Source organism: Papaver somniferum, chromosome 11 (assembly GCF_003573695.1).
Source record: "Papaver somniferum cultivar HN1 chromosome 11, ASM357369v1, whole genome shotgun sequence".
NCBI classification, from domain to species: Eukaryota; Viridiplantae; Streptophyta; class Magnoliopsida; order Ranunculales; family Papaveraceae; genus Papaver; species Papaver somniferum.
Window position 1 is genome coordinate 71,359,338 of NC_039368.1, and position 21,501 is coordinate 71,380,838.

The window sequence follows — 21,501 nt, forward strand, 5'->3', positions numbered from 1 at the left end:
CCAAAGCTACTTATTAATGAAAATTTTTAGTGATGAATACAATCCGATATCATCAGGAAGGCGTTCTCCACAAGATGGAAACCAAGATTAAAAGGACCATACCAACATATTAGGTTTTATGGGACACGTCTTTATATTGTCGTATTATAGTATGATCTATGGGAATGAAACAATGTACTATCATTTTTTAGTTAATAATAAAATTAATATGACAGTTTAATTTGTAGTGTTATACAAAGAAAGTATCGGGTCTTACATTTATGTTCACTTGACATGCCTTCTAGTGGATATGTTTGGGAAAAAATTGACTGGCGATAACGTATGAAATTTTCGACAATGAATACCAGTGATACGTCATATCCTTTCAAATTATCAACATTGCATTAAAAATTGATGGACGAAACACACCGGGTCTCTTACCAGTTTTAAATGCAAGGGCATTTGTAAAAAGTAGTTGTCGTTAGAGATTGAGTAAAGGTCAATTAAACACAGGTATTGTTACAAAAAAAAAAACCTTCATAGCTACAATGGATGCCTTTGATACCGCAGAAGACTTGGTAATAATGAAAACTTGGGTGACCGAAAGCTCCCGTGAAGACGTTTCACGAGGCTTGGTTAAAGATTTAGATTTCTGGCAACATGTATGTCATTATTATTACAAAAGAGAGTTTGGAACTTATCGGTAAAGAACGACGGAGAACATAAAGAAAAAGTATAGGGTTACCTAAAAGGAAGTGGATATTTTTCTTTCCTACCAATATATGGATTTCAGCATGGACCCTCAGCCCGACGAAATGACAACTGAAGTGATGGTAAACGTTTATTCTATATAGTTATATTGAATTTTGCATAATCCAAAGGGATTTAATGTTAATGTTTCAATGTTATAGGAGCTATGGGAAAGAACGAAGTATCGTCAGGTAAAGGGCGTGGAATTTCTACACGATGGAATTTTTGAATTTTTGAAATCCAAATTTTCGGACATTCAATCAGATCTTAAAAGAGTTCCTGATGACGCTGAATTGGAAGATCTGTATGTCGAAGAGTTTGACGAGGACGGTTTAAATCTTGATTATTACGGACCTCCACAAGATGGAGATGACGATTAATGTGTATCATTTTTTTCAAGTTTTTGTGTGTAAATCTTTTGTATAAACCCTCACGAGACTAAACTCGTCAATCAAGGTCGCCTTGGGATTTAAAGGCTTATTGCACATGCTAAGTATAGCCGGGATTCCTATGAAAGTGAGTTAGGATCTGAATCATGTGTTGTAATGTACTAAAGTGCTTATGATAAAACTCTAATGTGAAAAAGTGTCCATTACATCATAGCTGTATAAAAACACCTAACATTATAATCATTACCTTCGAGCTCTAATTCGAACTAAAACATACAACCACACGTAACATCATAAACATCTCTTGACCAAAACTAAAATACAGGATAAAACATTATATCATAAACACACAACAACACACTACAAATTCCTGAGCAACATAAAACACACTTAATCAGCCCATTTCACCAACTGACACCCAGGACATTTCCAGTAATGTTGACCATAGGTGTTCTTATCTCTAGGGGTTGAGCAGGATGCCCCTTTTATGCATTCAATCTTATTTTCCCTTTGTATTTGAAGTTTTTGCATACTTCATTTACCTTTCCATCTTCTTTGGCCTTGATTGCATCTTCCATCCACTGTAGTTCCTCACAAAAATTCTCGCATTTGGCAGCGCAAGTACCTATTCTGTCCCGGTTCTGTTTCAAGTAACATTTTGATGCCCGTACAAGCTCTCTGCGAGCACTTGGAATACATCCAAGGGCATTGCATGGGGGTATGCTCATCAACAAAACATAGTGGACAAACCTCATTTTCTTCCACATATACTATCTGTTTTCCTTTGCGACTATAATTCATGGTTTAACTGTGTATATTTTGGGAATGGTTTTATGCTTCACAATGTGTTTCTGAGAATGGTTATAATAAATGTGTGAAAAAATGATCTCCTTTGATATGATTTTATAAAAGTCGTGGATATTAATATCAATAACAGTGTATTGATAAGGATAAAGAGATTTCCATTTCAATGAGATATCAATAACAGTGTGTTGATAAGGATGATGAAATTTCTGGGCTAACAATGAGGTATCAGTGACACCTTCAAAAATGTTTTTCATTTCAGGATTGAATGGAACACGATGAACGGGCATGACACTTTTTCTATAATTTGCTCTACAATGAGATATCCCGGCCAGAACATGCATTATCTGTCAACAGTGTGAGTTATGTCGTCCGAGTATAAACATGGTGTAGCTTATAAAAAGGTCAAACAAATATTTAATAGCAGCATCCAATGGTTAGGCGCTCAGTTGGAACACCAAATGGTTAGACGCTCGGCGCCATACCATTAGATGCTAAACAACATATTTTCTGAGAATATGCTTCTGAGCGCCGAACCATTGTTCGCTAAAGCATATTTTCGAGCGCCAAACCGTTCCATTGGTCGCTCTTGTGTTGATTCAAGATAGCATCCAAGCAAATGCTTGAACCTGATGTTAAATTAGGGAAAATGCAACAGTTTCACAACAGTTTTTAGGTTGAATCTTGGATCTAGAATCACCATAGTGGTCATCCTTAGTCTTTTGTCGGCCGTTCAATGCAGTCCTCCAGCTATTCCAATTGTTACAAAATGAGGACCTATTCTTTATATAAAAATAGAGTTTTTCGAGCGACGTGGTTAACCGGAGCTTCTGGTTGATTCTGGCCCCGCCATTTTTATGGTAATTAAACAAATTTCTGGAAAAGAAAATCCAAGAAGATATATTTTTCCCCATAATATATTTTATAGACAATCACATTCAACAAAAATTATTTCCGAAAACAGCTAAATCTTGAAAAAGTCTTATAAAATTACCAAAAATATATTGAAAAATTAATCATAATATATTTTATTTTAATCAACAACCTAAAAAACTCACGCCATCTCTCACTCCACGTCGAGAGTTGCGGTAACCTCCCCTCCCATTGGCCGGTGAAAGATGGTTCAGACACAATGTATTTAGAGATCTTACAACTCATTGGAAAGTTAATATTGATAGCAACATGTAAGATCATTTGTAAGAAACCAAAAATGGGGATTTTGCTCTGTTACATTTTTCCTTTTCTAATAAAATTAACATTTCTCTTCAAAAAAAAAAACATCTAAAATATATGCGTAGAAGTAACCACTTTGTTAGCTTTGACGATTAACATTTAGTATAATGGTGGCACTTAGACACGAGTAGGAGTAGTACTAACTTCCATAACATTAACCACATGAACAACCAACCCCCGATAATCATCATAGCTACTGGTATAAGTAACATCTTTAACATTTGATCATAGTTATTAAATTATCTACTTTATCCGTATACATTTACAGTTCAATATCTCTTCTTAGATATGCACCATACATACGTCTTTTGGGGACTTGTTAGGAGAATGAAGTTACTTAGAGTAGACATTGTGAATGATGTGTTCCTTTTGGACCGTCTTTCCAATTCCCAATCTTAATCTATGTGGTGACCTTCTATGGAGTTGATATGGTGGTATTTGGTGGCTTTACATGCAGGTATTTCTACATTCTTAATCTGTGATTTAAGTACATTGAAAACTTTTACGGAATGTAAGAAATGAGATTGGGATGGAAAATCGTTAGAGGTGTAAAACGTGGCGGTCCGGCACACTAAGTCGCGTGATTCACGTGCCATGTGTCGTGCTGGGCCGTGCCAACGATTTAAACGTGATGTGTCGTACTGTGCTTTACTAGTCAAAAGCTAGGCACATCACAACCCACAGGCACAACACGTAACGTGTTGTTCCGTGTTGTCTCGTGCTGGCACACGTGCTATAAACAATTTGAGATCGCTTAATGGTATACATTAAGTCGGACATTATCAAGATATCTAAATAGAAAATATGTGAATTAATATTCTAGTGGGTAATGACATTATAACAACGATATTTCCAAATATTTCGGTATTATATGTGTTGTTATAAAAATAAGCCGGTATAAAAGGTCAAGAACTAGATAGAATAGTAACTCTTATGTAAAATATATGCAAAATGTGATGTATTATACCTTGTTATATTATGTATTTATGCATGCCATGACGTGCTTTCTTAACGTGCTGTGCTGGGCCACGTGCTAATCCGTGCCGCGTGTTGTGCTGGGCTACTGTCCCCATTAGTCAAACCCAACACGTCCCATTTAACTAACGTGTTGTGCCGTGTTAGGATAAGTCATGTGCTGGGATGTGATGGGCTCAATTTTTAGCGTGTTGTGCTCGTGCTGACACATCCCAATTTACACTCTACAAATCGTAGTTGGTTCGATTTTTGTATTTGTTGCATCATCATTTTGAAGTGTGGGAGTGGGTGGTGTCCACAAACCAACTCATTGAAAATATTTTTTTAGCATACTCCTATTATATACACGCTACCCAACTCTCACCCTTTGGTACACAAGATCATTATCATTCATTTACGTTTATTGGCGTATACAGGTTACTCCGCTGTTGAACGACCTAGATAGAACTAGGAACGTGATTGATAAATTCGTGAAGGAGAACTTCGTATTTAAGAAATTTTTGGAACCAAAACACCCACTCGGAAAATTTTAAAGCATTGGTATATAGTTCGGGGAGCCTTTGACAAAGTTAAAGCATGGACTAATCCCGAAAAGAAGTGTCAAAGAAGTGTTATCGGAGATTAATGACTCCGAGAAGAAGAGACTAAACAAGTTGGTAATATCCAATGTATAATGATGGAACTTCACGTTAATCATTCACATAATTAAGTTTTTAAACGAGTTGGTAAGATCCAATGTATAATGATGGAACTGCATGTTAATCATCTACATAATTAAGTTTTTCATTTGTGATTCTGTTCAACTTATTTAGGGTTTGGTTAGTTACCTCTTAAATTTTTTTTTTTGTGTATGATTCATTTTTTTTCAAACATATGGAACAACACTTGATTAAACGATGCCTTTAATTGCTATAACCAGGCATTTCATAATTATTAATTATATTATTTGTTCGTTATTTTCTTGCACATGTGTTTTTGCGTATTAGCCCATAAGAAAATAATATAAAAAAATATATCTTACAAGTTGCGTAACAAGATAGGCTATTTTGTGTGTGTTAAACGATATCAAACTTTCTTATTGACCAAAAAATAATCTATTAATCAAGAAATTTTATGATCTAATGAATCCGGACAATGGGTGCGGGGCGAAGCCTCCGCATATCGAATCAACCTCATCGAACTCAATATATACAATATATAGCACTGACTAATTACATGCAAGGAGAAGGGATATTCTCGAGACCATTTATAGCATAAATCGAGAAAACATGGAATGGAATAAACAATAAGACAAGACAGGTGTATAACTTGGAGATGATTCTCATAGATTCGGAGGTAAGACAGCTTTAAAGAAAATATGATAGCAATTATTATTTTTATCGTACCAAATAGATTATCGAGAACAAAATTACCAGATACATGCTTACATTAAGCTAAAAGATACTTTAAGGACAAAATCAAAGTTCGGCAAATTCTTCGAACCCAAAATTTTAATGTACAATCTTCCCACTGTGATTTTCGACCGATACCTGGTGGAAGAAAAATCTAGGTGATACATTCGCGAGCATAGTTATTCTCCCTGAAAATGATCATCAAATACCTAGATACAAATTCGCAAAATCAGATTTTACAACACTTGAAGAAAAGGTAGATAATTAAGAGAGGAACTCTGATAGGTACTATAACAAACAATATATTAAGAATATTTATTTATATACAACAACAATATATAAAGTTAGTAATTATTTTTAACATATGTTATTGGGATTTTAAGCGATAAAAACGTCAGATGAAACATGGGAAAAACGAAATTGATCACCCACATCTGATGTTCCAGTACAAAGCCACAGTGAAGTTTCGATAAGGGTAACTCTACGAGATAATATGACCACTCAATTAAGTGATTTTATGTTGGAAAACGATGTGATTAGTCGAATAATAATAATAATTTCAACAACTGTTGAACAATTTCAAGATATATGTAAAATTCAAGTTAAATTGATCTTAACAGCATATTTGAACATACATTGAAATCCATAAGTCAGTACAACATATCTGAGAATAAATTGAATTTTTAAATTGAGTTTAACATTGAAAACTAAATGATCATCGGGGAGCCCTTCCGTAGTTCAGTAAAGCTACAAGAATATACATAACCTCGGTATAACTGATTTGGAGATTTATAAGGGAATGTACGTTATGAGAAACGCATTTGAATTGATCAAGTTAGTACTTAATAGATCGTTGATTATTTCCCTTTTAAATTTTACAGGATTTTCTAATGATTTTGGGTATGGACCTTTACGTGAGACTTTGTTCGCGTCACATTTGAGTTAGGATGTTTCTGGTGCTGTAGATAGAGACTCAAACACAATATTTTGTTAAACACTTTAAAGTCAGTTCTTATTCACCGGATTGATTTGTGGAATTGTAAAACCCTAAAGTTTTTTAAATAAAATTTTTACAGAATTTTCTAATGATTTGGGATATGGACCTAACTTATGCGCTAACGATTAGGAATCTTCAAATTGGTACAGTTACACGATCATTTGTATTATGTAGAATATACCCACATGAAGCTCATTCAATTTTGGGTGATAGATGTTTATGCCAACGCTCTAAAAAATGGAATTCCTAATATAGTATGTGAACTTTTATACAAAATATTTTTAAGTTGGATGTTATGAATGAAATTATAGTTGAGTTGGATTTTTATCATTCACTGATTGAAACCTTTATTATTGGAATTTCTTTTTGGTATCTTCCCTGGCTGGTGCACCCAGTTGGATATTAAAACAATGGTCATTATTAAAAGAGAAGACATCCCTCGTAGATCGAGTTTTGGCCTTCTCTTCACGTTATCATTAATAGCTATGTGGAACTTAATCCACTTCCATAATCCATTAAATCATATTTGTTTGTAACGTTTTCCCTACAAGATTTATTGGTAGAAAGTGGGAACATAAATCTACTATTCATGGAAGGATGGTTTTTGGCCATAAATATTATTAGTCGATAAAATCATTCCAAGCAAGTAATGCAGTTTTGCCTAATGTGTGCTCCAAGCTCGGGGAAGTATCTATAGAAACTTATTTCGCGTTAAAGGAGTAGAAATGGTACAACTATTCCACTTATTAATGTACATGTTCTTCTTTATATTTTTATCTGCACTGAGGATGTAGATGTTTTCAGAATACTATCGAATGCACTATAAAGTCCAAAATTTCATATAGATGAACAGATTTGTAGTCTTTTGACTGATCCGAGCATGGTAGTTTTCTGATGTACGAAAAAGTTGTCTCTTGTTAGAAACTTATGTCATCTTTAATTAAGCACATGTTATCTTTTATTGTTTTCTATTAGTAGAACAAATATTTTCGTGATCGTCTTAGGTGGTTTAGTCAAACAATTTACAAGAAATTGGGTCCTTTGTATTTCTCATGTCTTGATCAAAGGTGGTGAATAGGATGGTGATTGATCGACCAACAACATTTGAGTTTGGCTACGGTCATAGTTTTTGAAATATTTTCATAGGGTAGACAATATAGAGTTGATATCCCATTGAGATTAAGCCTTTCTAACACTAAATTTTTTGTTTGGTAACTTAAAATTTCATTTATACTTTCGTCATATCCGAGTCCTTTTAATTGCTAAAGAAATAGTTTGTTTACTTAAGGGTATCAAACTTTCTTATCATTAAAAATAATCAAACAAATCAAGAATTTTTCGAAGATGTTTAAATGCATATAGGAAACGGGAGAGGGGCGAAGTCCCGCCACAGTAATCGATGATTCCCATCGGACCCGGTGCGTAGCACGGGTTACATACTAATACTTTATCAAGTATCACTCATCCCTAAGTGCGCTGCCTAGTATGGGATAGCAAGAAGACCACCAGTCCACCACATTTCACGAAACCACCCAAACACCACAACAAAAACATACATGGATCATTCTTAAAAAATGTGATTTAAGTAGTGGTTGTTTGTGATCTTTGCCAGTATAATCTAAAGGGTGATATATAGATAACAACTCTCCTGCAATGAAAAGTGTGATCCTACCCTATGCAAAGAACATAAAGTTCTGAAAAGTTGAGATCTAAAGACAAGGTTTGAAAAGTTGTGATATTTCCTCTAAGTTTTCAACCCATATTTACCCTGCAAACAGAAAGAGTAAAACAATATATTTCATTGCCACACCTGTAACTAAAAACTGATATAAATAAAATTCAAAATTATATATAAATGGCAAATAATGTCATTGAACATAAAATATGTGAAATTACAAATTTTTCCGAGTCTACTGATTTACTCAAAATAACTACACATCAAATTCCTAGATAAGAGCAAACAATAAGTGTTCTGACAAGATATTCCGCATACCACATATTATTCCTCTCATGTCCATCTCTCACTCCACGTCGAGAGTTGCGGTAACCTCCCTTCCCATTGGCCGGTGAACAAAACCCTCGCTCCTGATTGGCTGAAAAGCAACTTATACCCCCTATATTTCGTGGCCGTCAATTTCTCATTAAATAGATTCGATCTTATGCTCCAAATTTAATGGTTGTGTCCACCCTCTTTTATATTGGCAGGTAGACAAAATCCTTGATTCTCATTGATTGAGAATTGTTAAAAATTCTTACACCACGTTTACATGATAGTAATAAAATCTGAATCGTATAATCAAATCAATAATAAAGGGCCAGGATATTTTAGGGCCGTAAAATATTAAAAAAAAAAACTCAAAAATCTCATTAATTACTATAAAAAAATAATATGAAAAGAAATTTATTTATTGTCCATATTTAGATTACTCCAAAAATAAAAACTTTTATAAATGCATATACGGAAATCATTTTTCAAAAGGTAAATAATAGATATTTTATCTTTTCACACTCCATGGTAGATATATTTTGTGGAACAAATCCAGGAATTGCAGAATATATTATCCATATATTATTAAATCAGATTTTTCTCCCATTCATGTTCGATATATTTAAAGAAACAACATCTTATGCCAAATTTAGTTTTTTTTTTCCATTGGCAACTTATGAAATTTAGCTTTGCTCATTGGCAACTAATGCCAAATATGCCAAATTTAGCGTTAAAAATATGTTCATTCAACCAAAAAAAATTCTGGGAAATTTCGTTGCGACCAAAGTTACGGAGGCGTATATTTTCTTCTGAAATTCTACAGAATTTTGGTTTTCCTTCGGATCATTGATTGTATATCAAATCCTTTTTGGTTTTATTCATTCGGATTTTTTTCTTCTTTCACATTACAAAACCCTAATATTCACTCACCACATGGCTTTTCTCTGTGTTCGTAGCATGGGTATCTAATATGACTTGATTTGTTGTAAATGGTAATCTCTCCTCTCTTTGATTTGTATTAGTGATTTAGGCATCTCTGATCTCTATTTGTTCAATTATTATTATTTGATTTTTAAATCTTTCGTTGATTATGGCAAAGCAATTTTTTTTCACTAGAGAATCTGTTTGGGTGGATGAAATTATATACTTTCAAATTATAAATGACCATAAATTAGGATTAAGATTTGAGTTTACAGTCCAAGCTGTTTGGTTGTTCAAATTGTCAGTTGTGTACTCCGTAACATGCCTATGGACATGGTCATAGTCATTCTATAATATTCGTGCCAAAAGTCCATATGGCCAGAAATGATACAATCAATCGACTAACACGTCTGTGTTTGTGTAAAGCAGAACACCACATGCTACTGGGAAGCAAGGATCGTTGAACTGCCGGAAAATGAAGATTGGTATTATACTTGCAAAACTTGCAACAAGAAGGTAGAATAACCTTGCCTTGATATTTCCTTAATTTGTCGCCTCTGGTAATTAAGCTTATATTGTGTACGCTTGGAGGTTATTGTTTTTCATTGCGGTGTAATTCATTACATATATCTTGGATTTATATATTAGAGCATTATTTATATGATTGAATTTCTTCTCTGTAGATTACCATGTACCAGATGTTTTGTATTTTGCAGATAAAATTTGAAATTTCCTATTACCTTCTCGAAAGGGACATATATCCCATCTGTGTGCAGATCATGGGAAGACTCTTGGAGTATTCCATATGATATTTTGACAGCTGATGCTTTACCGACCATCACAGACTCCTAATGATTATTTTTGTGATGATGTTTAAGCTTAACGATATTCAACAAGTCCCAAGATATATGCTTCATAAGCACGTTAGGTTTACTATTGACTCATTCCTACAATTACTACATTTTTTGTTACTACATAGACAGAACTTCCATGCCCTTGCTTTCAGTTATCACAAGAGGAAAAATCTACACACTAAAGTTGATTGAATTGACAGCTCCGATCTTTGTTAGCCTGTATCCTAGCTTCAGAAGGGAATGGTTCTGAATTGTAACTTATACCAAAAATAAATAAAATATATTTAAACTGTTTTTGAGCTTATATGACTGTCTTACTTAATTTCTCCAAACGTATTGCACAATGTTATTGAAATGTGCATGACAAGCGCCGGTGTTAAAGATTGGAAAACAAGAAAAGCTATGCCAGAATACACGGGGTAAAGTCTTTCTCAAATAAATGGTAATGACTACACATTGTTGGTATTAGCAGAGAACTATTTAGGAGTATGCATTCTGAAACCATTTAGAAGTTTGTATTCTTAAAATTGGTCTTCATTGGGTTCAGTAGTAGCGGACCGTGTAGGTGCATGCATTTAGATAAGTTGTAGCTATCGACCTGTATGACTTTATGTCTCTTTTGTTTCTTATATATAAGGATGTTTTTCCTTCTTTCAGGATTCTATAAATACTTAAGTGACCAAAGGAATATCAACTCCTTGGTTGACCCTGTACTCAGCACAACGAGCTCAAAATTATTTATGGAATCATTCAGGGGCTGCTCCATGAGGATCCGAGAAAACGACTTTCAATTGGAGAGGTCGTTACTTAAATTGAGATAAAGCTCTACACACTTGGGTTGCGGGTTATGCTTCTTGACCAGGTGGTTTCAGGACTGTTCCGAACGGTTGCAGGACTTCGGAGAAACATGGTTGTTGCAAGTACAGTTGCCTCATTTGTGTTAGACATTCTTTTGGCCTTCAGCAGTATCAGAACTCAAACTGAAAATTGATCTTGGGTATAATATACATGCTTTTGTTTTTTGTTTTCTTATCTTCGTTTCTGTTTGCTCCAGTAAATATAAAAAAAATGGTGAATGAAAGGACAAATGTACTAAAGAAGTTGGAACGTAGATAAGATCAACTCAAATTTTTTAAATCTTTTGTCTGCAGTTTGTTCCCGATGTTACAGATAAACTAGGAATAGCTGTTTTGAAATCGAGTCGATTCTATTACGCAAGACCTTATTGGTTGGACTATGGGCTTTATAACTGGCTAACTTGGCTGACTTTTCTGTGGTTTAAGCTATCTAATGATTTTTGTTGCATAGATTTGTTTTTCAGGTTTCATAGACGGGTTTAATGAGGCAGAGGGAGCTTAACCCACGAAGTTTCCACCTGGCACACCACTTCCACCAATCCCAGTTGATATTTAATTGGAAAATCATGGCAACTTGGAGAAAATATTATGGGTAAGTTGAGTTGCAAAGCAAATTTTCCCGCCAAGACTTCAAAGCATCCAGACGTATTGGGGTTCAAACATTTCCTCTCTGCAAAAGCGCTCACTCTACATCTTTATTTAATTATTTATCATAACTAACTCTATTTATGATACGATGAATCATATTTTGATGAAAAAAGAATTTAGGCGTTCAAAATATGGGAATCATGTTCAAGCTTTCAGAGTTCATGGATAGGTAGCAACCAACTCGAAATATGTTACCTTTGCAGTCAATTTTTTTTTTAAAAAAAGAAGAAGGCTTACTCCGCACAACCTCTGATCCTGGGACACCAAATCATGTTTATCAGGGACTTGGTATTATTCCATTCTCCTCTGAAATCCAAACAGTTGATGCTTTTCATATTTCTCTATTATTTGTGTTATTTGAACTATTGCCTTCTACTTCCTTTCTAGGTAATATTGTAATGATGGAGCTAAGGCAGATCTGGTCATGTGGTGTGATCCTTTTCTCTCACATAGATGGCAATATTTGTTCTGGAAAATCAAACCTAATGGAATTATTCAAAAAGGTGAGCTTTCATATGCAGTACTATGTATGTTACTTAGTTGCTAGAAATACTTGGTTGGTAGAAATCTATGCCCATGGTGGATCTATGATTATTTATTTGTTGTTTGCTATTTTCCAAAAATAAAATAAAAGAAAGTGGATGTTGTTGGATATATATAGCACAGAAACTTCATTAGTATCAATGCCATACTTAACGCTTAATAATTTGAAGAGCTTCATTTATAGTGTTGTTTTAATTGGTGTTGTAGATACTAAACTAGGGTTTACACTTGAACCCCTAAAAAGCTCAGCCTTAATATTTAAGGCTGAGATTTTGATTCCTTCATGGTTTTTTCGTGTGATCCTTGACCTAAATTAATTACTTTGTGTGCTGTTTTGGAAATGAAGTGTATACGTGAAACATATTTATGTAATGCAAATTGAATTAGTCTTTGTTTTAAACTGATCAAAATGGTATTCCTTGACAGAAAATTTCTTTTGTTGAGTTAATCTTAATGATGTCGACAATATGGCCAACAATTATCTAAGCAGAGATTTTTGTTAGGTGAACTGGCTCATTTATATTTCTATTTTCCTCTTTTGTGTTCATTAATATGAGCAGGCAACATCTTTGTGTTGTACGTTCACGTAGATTTGAAGTCGATCTAAGCAAATGTAAGATGAGTACCAATTGTAATAATAGTTGGGTTTGAAATCTTAACTTTTATGTCCAGTCTTTCTTTCAACCGAATGTCACCTATTGATTGGATTTGGTGTTTATCACTTTAAGAAAGCAACGTATATTGATTGTGCCTTCCATGACTAGAGGTATGCCAATGCCCAATATATACTGAAAATCTCACTTAAACCAGTCTATTATTTAATTAAACCAGTCTATTATTTAATTTTGATTTCCAATTATGAAAAATGTATATACTGCCTCATAGTAGTTCTTTGGGTGCTTTGTGTAATGAAAGAAACAATAGTGAATTGATTCATTGGTTCGTATGTGAGATCAAGAACTTAGCATGCAGACAAGAACTTTGTGTACTGAAAGAAACAATAGTGAATTGATTCATTGGTTCGTGTGTGAGATCAAGAACTTAGCATGCAGACAAGAACGTAGCACTGATGTTATAATGGATATATTACTGAGATCGAATCATTGACCCACCCTGATTATGTTTAGTCCTATGATTATGTAGGCTTTATATTTATCTTTGTTTGTAATCTGCTTTTTTCCCGATTAGTCGTCGTACTTTGACTAACCTTATCTTTGAGAAACATTCATTTCTCAAATTTTAAAATATTATTTTATTGGCAAACTTGCAGAATTAACAAATCCCATGGAAATGTTATAATTCCTTTGAATTGAGGAGTAACTATGGCTTCCATTTAGTAACGCTTTTGCTTAAGCCCAATGTCGTCTTTTATTTCATTAGAATGTTTCAAACGTGCAAGAACTGGGTATACTGTATACAAATGTTTAGACTCTCTTTTACTAAGACTATTGAGATCCTCCTACTTTATGTTCAAGTTTCTTTTCGTGTAGTGTGAAATGGGGGCTAAAGTTATCAAAGAAAAACTTATAACTGCATCTACCGCATAAAAGAGGTTCTCTTTATGATATATATGAGAACTATGATTTTAGGCATACAAAATAGTTTTCCCATCCTAGGTGACCTTATAAGGGGTGTCTATTGGGTAGTTGAATTACCTATATACCCTTGAACCTGAAATCAAAAAATAAACTATCATAAACATCTCTTCTTCTTCCTCCAGCCAAACCACCTTCCTTTTCTCTCAGATTTTTTTTTTCATCACTGTAATTAATTATCGATTCGTGAAAATTCGATCATCGGTTAAATTGAACTATATAATGGATCGTATAAAGAAAAAAAGCAAACGTCGGGTGTTCTAAATCCTCTTCCAATCCATGAATTAAAGAAGAAGAACCAATTGAAGATGAAGGTGTAAAAACTATAATTGAACCAGAAATTGAATCAGAAATTCAACCATTTGAAGTTCCAAATACTAAAATGAGGATAAGAAGGTATTCCCTACAAACCCAATCTTTTATTTGTTGTTTTTCATGGATTGAATGGGTTAAATTGTTAAAAACTTAGGGTTTTTGACGGTTACAGTAGCGGGTTCGGCTGATAATTGAGTTGAGTTTTGAGCCGAACTGTTCTTGAAATTTCACCCTGAAAGTGTCTATGAACAGTTCGGATAAACCGTAAATGTAAATTTTTAGCTGAACCCCAAAATGTGTATTGAATACGTCCCAGAACAGTGTCAGGTTTGGCTAATACCTTGCAAACCTTCCCGGCCGAACCTGAGAAGTGAAATTTACCCCAGGTGGTTGTCAGGTTCGGCTGACTCGATTAGATCACTTTCAAGCCGAACCTATCTCTGTAAACACTTCGAAAATATTGGTTTGAAGGCTCTAGGTTCGGCTAGCTCGTGTTGTTGAGTTATCAGCCGAACCTTCTCTTTGCACACTCAAGTTTTTCGATCTTGTTTTGGCCATAACTTTTTCGTCCGATGTCGGAATGACCTCATTCTTTTTGCGTTGTGTTTGTCTTTTCATTCTCTTGAAGTTGAAGATAAGATCTAATTTATTTTAATGATTTTAATATGGACCTTGGTATTCTTCATCATTAGACTTCACTTTCTTAACACTTTTAGTAATTTTCACTTTTTTTGTTTGGTTCATCCTATGAAAAGGCTGCACAATAGAAAACATATGTAATAAAAAGCCTAATCCCTATATGTGTATGAATTTAAGTGTTTCATGGAAAATCAGTATCATGTTCGGCTGATGTGATTTTTTGAATATGAGCCGAACTTGGAAAAATATATCGTTCGGCTGATACGATATTTAGAGTGAGAACCGAACCTAACTCTCAGGAATAAGTTCGGCTTGTTATTAGACTTTAATATAAGCCGAACTAGGATCTTGCAAATAGGTTGGAAGTTGGAAAATGAAGGTTCGATGTATAACGTTAACAAATTCAGCTAGCCGAACTGTTCATCAATTTAGTGGGTTCGACTTATATTTTTAAGTCGAACATAGTCCTGGTTCGCCGAACCATGATGAAAAATACGATTTTTTTTGATGATTTCAAGCGACAAAAGTGAGATTAAACATAAAATAGAAGTGTACATGTGTGTTGGAAGCATTGGGTTCCTTATCTATGTATTCATCATCTGGATTTGGCTCATAAAAATCATCATCTTGAGTTTGAGTTTGAGTTTGTGTAAAATCATTCTCATAATCTAAGAAATCAGCCATTTCTGGATCATTGTGGTATTTGATATGTATTTTCCTAGGTTTTTTAGATGAAGAATGACCCTCCTCATCCTCCATTGAATCAAGAAGAAAATTTTTCTCACTTTCTCTTTCTCCTTCTCTCCTTCTCAATAAAAACTTTGATTTTTTTTTCCCCAAATTTTTTCATCTAAACAAACCTTTATAATTCTGAAAAATTATCTTAATCACTAAACACAAGTTTTAGTCACTAATCCAGATTACTAACACTAATGCGTAAAGGGTAGATTGGCCATTAAAAAAATTGGTTAAGGGTATTTCTGATTTTGTTATTTCACATCCTTTTTTGTCTTTATTCAGTATGCCTAATAAAATTTCAGTATGCCTAAAATCATAGTTCATATATGATAGCTGGATGAAATACATAAGGTGGAAGTACGAGAGACTAAGAGATGATATGTTACCATATCCAAAATTGCTAATAGTCGATATCAGATTGCTAGGGAGGATACCAGAACTCATTAAAGAGAAATTACTTCTAATATGCAAGATTGATATACTCTCTAGCAAATTGGTTCCCCTTAGTAACAACAAACCAGAAACCAGAAACAGTAAATCATCTCTTGCTTCACTGTAATTTCTCAACCAAAATATGGAACTATTTCATTGGTAGTTATAACGTAAAATGGGTTCAGGGAGGCAACAGTTTTGTACATCTACAGGCTTGGAAGTTCAGAAGGGGCAGAAATAGAGATAAGAAAATTTGGCCCTTGCTTATTTTTCCAGTGGTTTTGGGCCATCTGGAATGAGCGTAACAGCAGAGTTATGACTCAAAAAAGACCAAAGAAAGAAGAAGAAATTATCATAAGAAAGATGGTTCAGACACAATGTATTTAGAGATCTTATAACTCATTGGAAAGTTAGTATTGATAGCAGCATGTAAGATCATTTGTAAGAAACCAAAAATGGGGGCTTTTGCTCTGTTACATTTTTCCTTTTCTAATAAAATTAACCTTTCTCCTCAAAAAAAAAAAAAAAAACCATCTAAAATATATGCGTATAAGTAACCACTTGTTAGCTTTGACGGGTTAACATTTAGTAGAATGGTGGAACTTAGACACGAGTAGGAGTAGGACCAACTTCCATAACATTAGCCACATGAACAACCAACCCCCGATAATCATCATAGCTACTGGTATAAGTAACATCTTTAACATTTGATCATAGTTATTAAATTATCTACCTTATCCGTATACATTTACAGTTCACTATCTCTTCTTAGATATGCACCGTATATACGTCTTTTGGGGACTTCTTAGGAGAATGAAGTTACTTAGAGTAGACATTGTGAATGATGTGTTCCTTTTGGACCGTCTTTCCAAATCCCAATCTTAATCTATGTGGTGACCTTCTATGGAGTTGATATCGTGGTATTTGGTGGCTTTACATGCAGGTATTTCTACATTCTTAATCCATGGTTTAAGTACATTGAAAACTTTTACTGAATGTAAGAAATGAGATTGGGATGGCAAATCGTAGTTGGTTCGATTTTTGTATTTGTTGCATCATCATTTGGATGTGTAGGAGTGGGTGGTGTCCACAAACCAACTCAATGAAAATATTATTATTTTTAGCATACTCCTATTATATGCACGCTACCCAACTCTCACCCTTTGGTACACAAGATCATTATCATTCATTTACGTTTATTGGCTTATACAGTTTACTCTGCTGCTGAACGACCTAGATAGAACTAGGAACGTGATTGATAAATTCGTGAAGGAGAACTTCGTATTTAAGAAATTGGTTTGGAACCAAAACACCCACTCGGACAATTTTAAAGCATTGGTCTATATTTCAGGGAGCCTTCGACAAAGTTAAAGCATGGACTTATCCCGAAAAGAAGTGTCAAAGAAGTGTTATATGAGATTAAAGACTCCGAGAAGACGAGACTAAACAAGTTGGTAAGATCCAATGTATAATGATGGAACTTCACGTTAATCATCCACATAATTAAGTTTTTAAACAAGTTGGTAAGATCCAATGTATAATGATGGAACTTCATGTTAATCATCTACATAATTAAGTTTTTCATTTGTGATTCTGTTCAACTTATTTAGGGTTTGGTTAGTTACCTATTAAATATTTTTTTTATGTATGATTCATTTTTTTCAAACATATGGAACAACACTTGATTAAATGATGTCTGTAATTGCTATAACCGGGCATTTCATAACTATCAATTATAGTATTTGTTCGTTATTTTCTGGCACATGTGCTTTTGCGTATTAGCCCATAAGAAAATAATATAAGAAAATATATCTTACAAGTTGCATAACAAGATAGGCTATATGAAAATATTTTGTGTGCGTTAAACGATAAACTTTCTTATTGACCAAAAAATAATCTATTAATCAAGAAATTTTATGATCTAATGAATTCGGGCAATGGGTGCGGGGCGAAGCCTCCACATACCGAATCAACCTCATCAAACTCAATATATAGCACTGACTAATTACATACTAGGAGAAGGGATATTCTCGAGACCATTTATAGCATAAATCGAGAAAACATGGAATGGAATAAACAATAATACAAGACAGGTGTATAACTTGGAGATGATTCTCATAGATTCGGAGGTAAGACAGCTTTAAAGAAAATATGATAGCAGTTATTATTTTTATCGTACCAAATAGATTATCGAGAACAAAATTACCAGATACATGCTTACATTAAGATAAAAGATATTCCTTACTTTAAGGACAAAATCAAAGGTCGGCAAATTCTTTGAATCCAAAATTTTAATCTACAATCTTGCCACTGTGATTTTCGACCGATACCTGGTGCAAGAAAAATCTAGGTGATACATTCGCGAGCATAGTTCTTCTCACTGAAAATGATCATCAAATACCTAGATACAGATTCGCAATATCAGATTTTACAACACTTGAAGAAAAGGTAGATAACTAAGAGAGGAAATCTGATGGTAATATATCAAACAATATATTAAGAATATTTATTTATATACAACAGCAATATCTAAAGTTAGTAATTATTTTTAACAGATGTTATTGGGATTTTAAGGGCTAAAAACGTGAGATGAAACATGGGAAAAACGAAATTTATCACACGCATATGATGTTCCAGTACAAAGCCACAGTGAAATTTCGATAAGGGTAACTCTACGGGATAATCTGACCACTCAATTAAGTGATTTTATGCTGGAAAACGATGTGGTTAGTCGAATAATAATAATAATTTCAACAAATGTTGAGCAATTTCAAGATATATGTAAAATTCAAGTTAAATTGATCTCAACATCATATTTGAACATACATTGAAAGCCATAAGTCAGTACAACATATCTGAGAATAAATTGAATTTTTAAATTGAGTTTAACATTGAAAATTAAATGATCACAGGGGAGCCCTTCCGTAGTTCAGTAAAGCTACAAAAATATACATAACCCCGGTATATCTGATTTGGAGATTTATAAGGGAATGTAGTTTATGAGAAACGCATTTGAATTGATCAACTTAGTACTTAATAGATCGTTGATTATTTGCCTTTTAAATTTTACAGGATTTTCTAATGATTTGGGGTATGGACCTTTACGTGAGACTTTGTTCGCGTCGCATTTGAGTTAAGATGTTTCTGGTGCTTTAGATAGAGACTTAAATACAATATTTTGTTAAATACTTTAAAGTCAGTTCTTATTCACCGGATTGATTTGTGGAATTGAAAAACCCTAAAGTTTTTTAAATAAATTTTTTCAGGATTTTCTAATGATTTGGGGTATGGACCTAACTTCTGCGTTAACAATTAGGAATCTTCAAATTGGTATAGTTACACGATCATTTGTATTATGTAGGGTATACCCACATGAAGCTCATTCAATTTTGGGTGATAGAGGTTTATGCCAACGCTCTAAAAATGGAATTCCTAATATAGTATGTGAACTTTTAGACTAAATGTTTTTAAGTTGGATGTTATGAATGAAATTATAGTTGAGTTGGATTTTTATTATTCACTGATTGAAACCTTTATTATTGGAATTTCTTTTTGGTATCTTCCCTGACTGGTGCACCCAGTTGGATATTAAAACAATGGTCATTATTAAAAGAGAAGACATCCCTCATAGATCAAGTTTTGTCCTTTTCTTCACGTTATCATTAATAGCTATGTGGAACTTAATCACTTCCATAATCCATTAAATCATATTTGTTTGTAACGTTTTCCCTACAAGATTTATTTGTAAAAAGTGGGAACATAAATATACTATTCATGGCAGGATGGTTTTTGGCCATAAATATTATCAGTCGATAAAATCATTCCAAGCAAGTAATGGAGTTCTGCCTAATGTGTGCTCCAAGCTCGGGGAAGTATCTATAGAAACTTATTCCGCGTTAAAAGAGTAGAAATGGTACAACTATTCCACTTATTAATATACATGTTATTCTTTAGATTTTTATCTGCACTGAGGATGTAGATGTTTTCAGAATACTATCGAATGCACTATAAAGTCCAAAATTTCATATAGATGAACAGATTTGTAGTCTTTTGACTGATCCGAGCATGGTAGTTTTCTGATGTACGAAAAAGTTGTCTCCTGTTAGAAACTTATGTCATCTTTAATTAATCACATGTTATCTTTTATTGTTTTCCATTAATAGAACAAATATTTTTCGTGACCGTCTTAGGTGGTTTAGTCAAACAATTTACAAGAAATTGGGTCCTTTGTATTTCTCATGTCTTGATCAAAGGTGGTGAATAGGATGGTGATTGATCGACCAACAACATTTGAGTTTGGTTACGGTCATAGTTTTGGAATATTTCCATAGGGTAGACTATCTAGAGTTGATATCCCATTGAGATTAAGCCTTTCTAACACTAAATTTTTTGTTTGGTAACTTAAAATTTCATTTATACTTTTATCATGTCCAAGTCCTTTTAATTGCTAAAGAAATAGTTTGTTTACTTAAGGGTATCAAACTTTCTTATCCATTAAAAATAATCAAACAAATCAAGAATTTTTTGAAGATGTTTAAATGCATATAGACAACGGGAGCGGGGCGAAGTCCCGCCACACTAATCGACGATTCCCACCGGATCCGATGCGTAGTACGGGTTACATACTAGTTTAATCTAACATAGAATTTCACAAACAAATTCAAATAAAATCACATAGAAATATGCATTATTAATCATGATTTCATCACAAATTAAATCAATCATACAAAAAAACTCTAATGTCCATTGTTCAATTACATTTTAATTATAGTTCCAAATACTAATAACTAATTAAGTTCTAATTCTATTTGCAATTTACAATTACAACTCCAAATGAAATTACAAAAACAATTCAACAATGAAGCTAAATCATGCTTGAACCAAATATGAGTCAACAGCCCAAATTAAAAATAAAAATGTTTAGAGTCGTGGATACATACCAATAATTCGAATTTTCTCCCCTTTACTAAAACATTTAATTGCTGAACCTGTAGATATCAAAGATACAAAATAATTAATAGAAAATCGTGATGATCAATACATGTTATCAAACAAAAAGTTTAGAATAGAAAAACGAAAGTTTTAGTAGAAAAACGCGATAATAATAATGATTTTAACATTAATTTTATTCATTCCGGTTATACAAACCAAAAAAAGATTCTATTACGAGATGTAGAATATGCCAAATATCTTTTAGACACAAAAATTGCAACAAGTACATGCAAGTATCCAACAATAATGGCTATCCGAAGTATAAAAACTATAAAAAAAAATTGCACATAAGTGCGGAAATAATATCTTTTTTCTTCCGAATATCCTAATTCTATTACTATACTTTTTAATATTGCTTATTTAGAAAAATATTAAATTAAATTCACTAATAAAGATACTTTCCACTATGATTGGAAAAAAAATATACTTCAATATCTAAATTTGTGACTTTCTTTGCTTGAG

At 33.4% G+C, this 21,501-nt stretch overlaps 1 long non-coding RNA gene across 9 annotated transcripts; it reads left to right on the forward strand.

The window, feature by feature from the left end:
• Nucleotides 1-9,066: 9,066 nt before the first annotated feature.
• Nucleotides 9,067-13,743, forward strand: LOC113322875. 9 transcript variants are annotated; one of them, XR_003347324.1, is made up of 5 exons: nucleotides 9,067-9,497; nucleotides 9,856-10,722; nucleotides 10,938-11,729; nucleotides 11,899-12,073; nucleotides 12,173-12,771. It is a non-coding gene; the product is annotated as an uncharacterized LOC113322875 (long non-coding RNA). The 9 variants fall into 9 exon arrangements; XR_003347321.1 differs by adding an exon at nucleotides 13,599-13,743 and having other exon boundaries at nucleotides 9,068-9,497; nucleotides 10,938-12,073; nucleotides 12,173-12,288; XR_003347320.1 differs by having other exon boundaries at nucleotides 9,068-9,497; nucleotides 10,938-12,073; nucleotides 12,173-12,288; nucleotides 12,755-13,576.
• The last annotated feature ends 7,758 nt before the right edge of the window (nucleotides 13,744-21,501 follow it).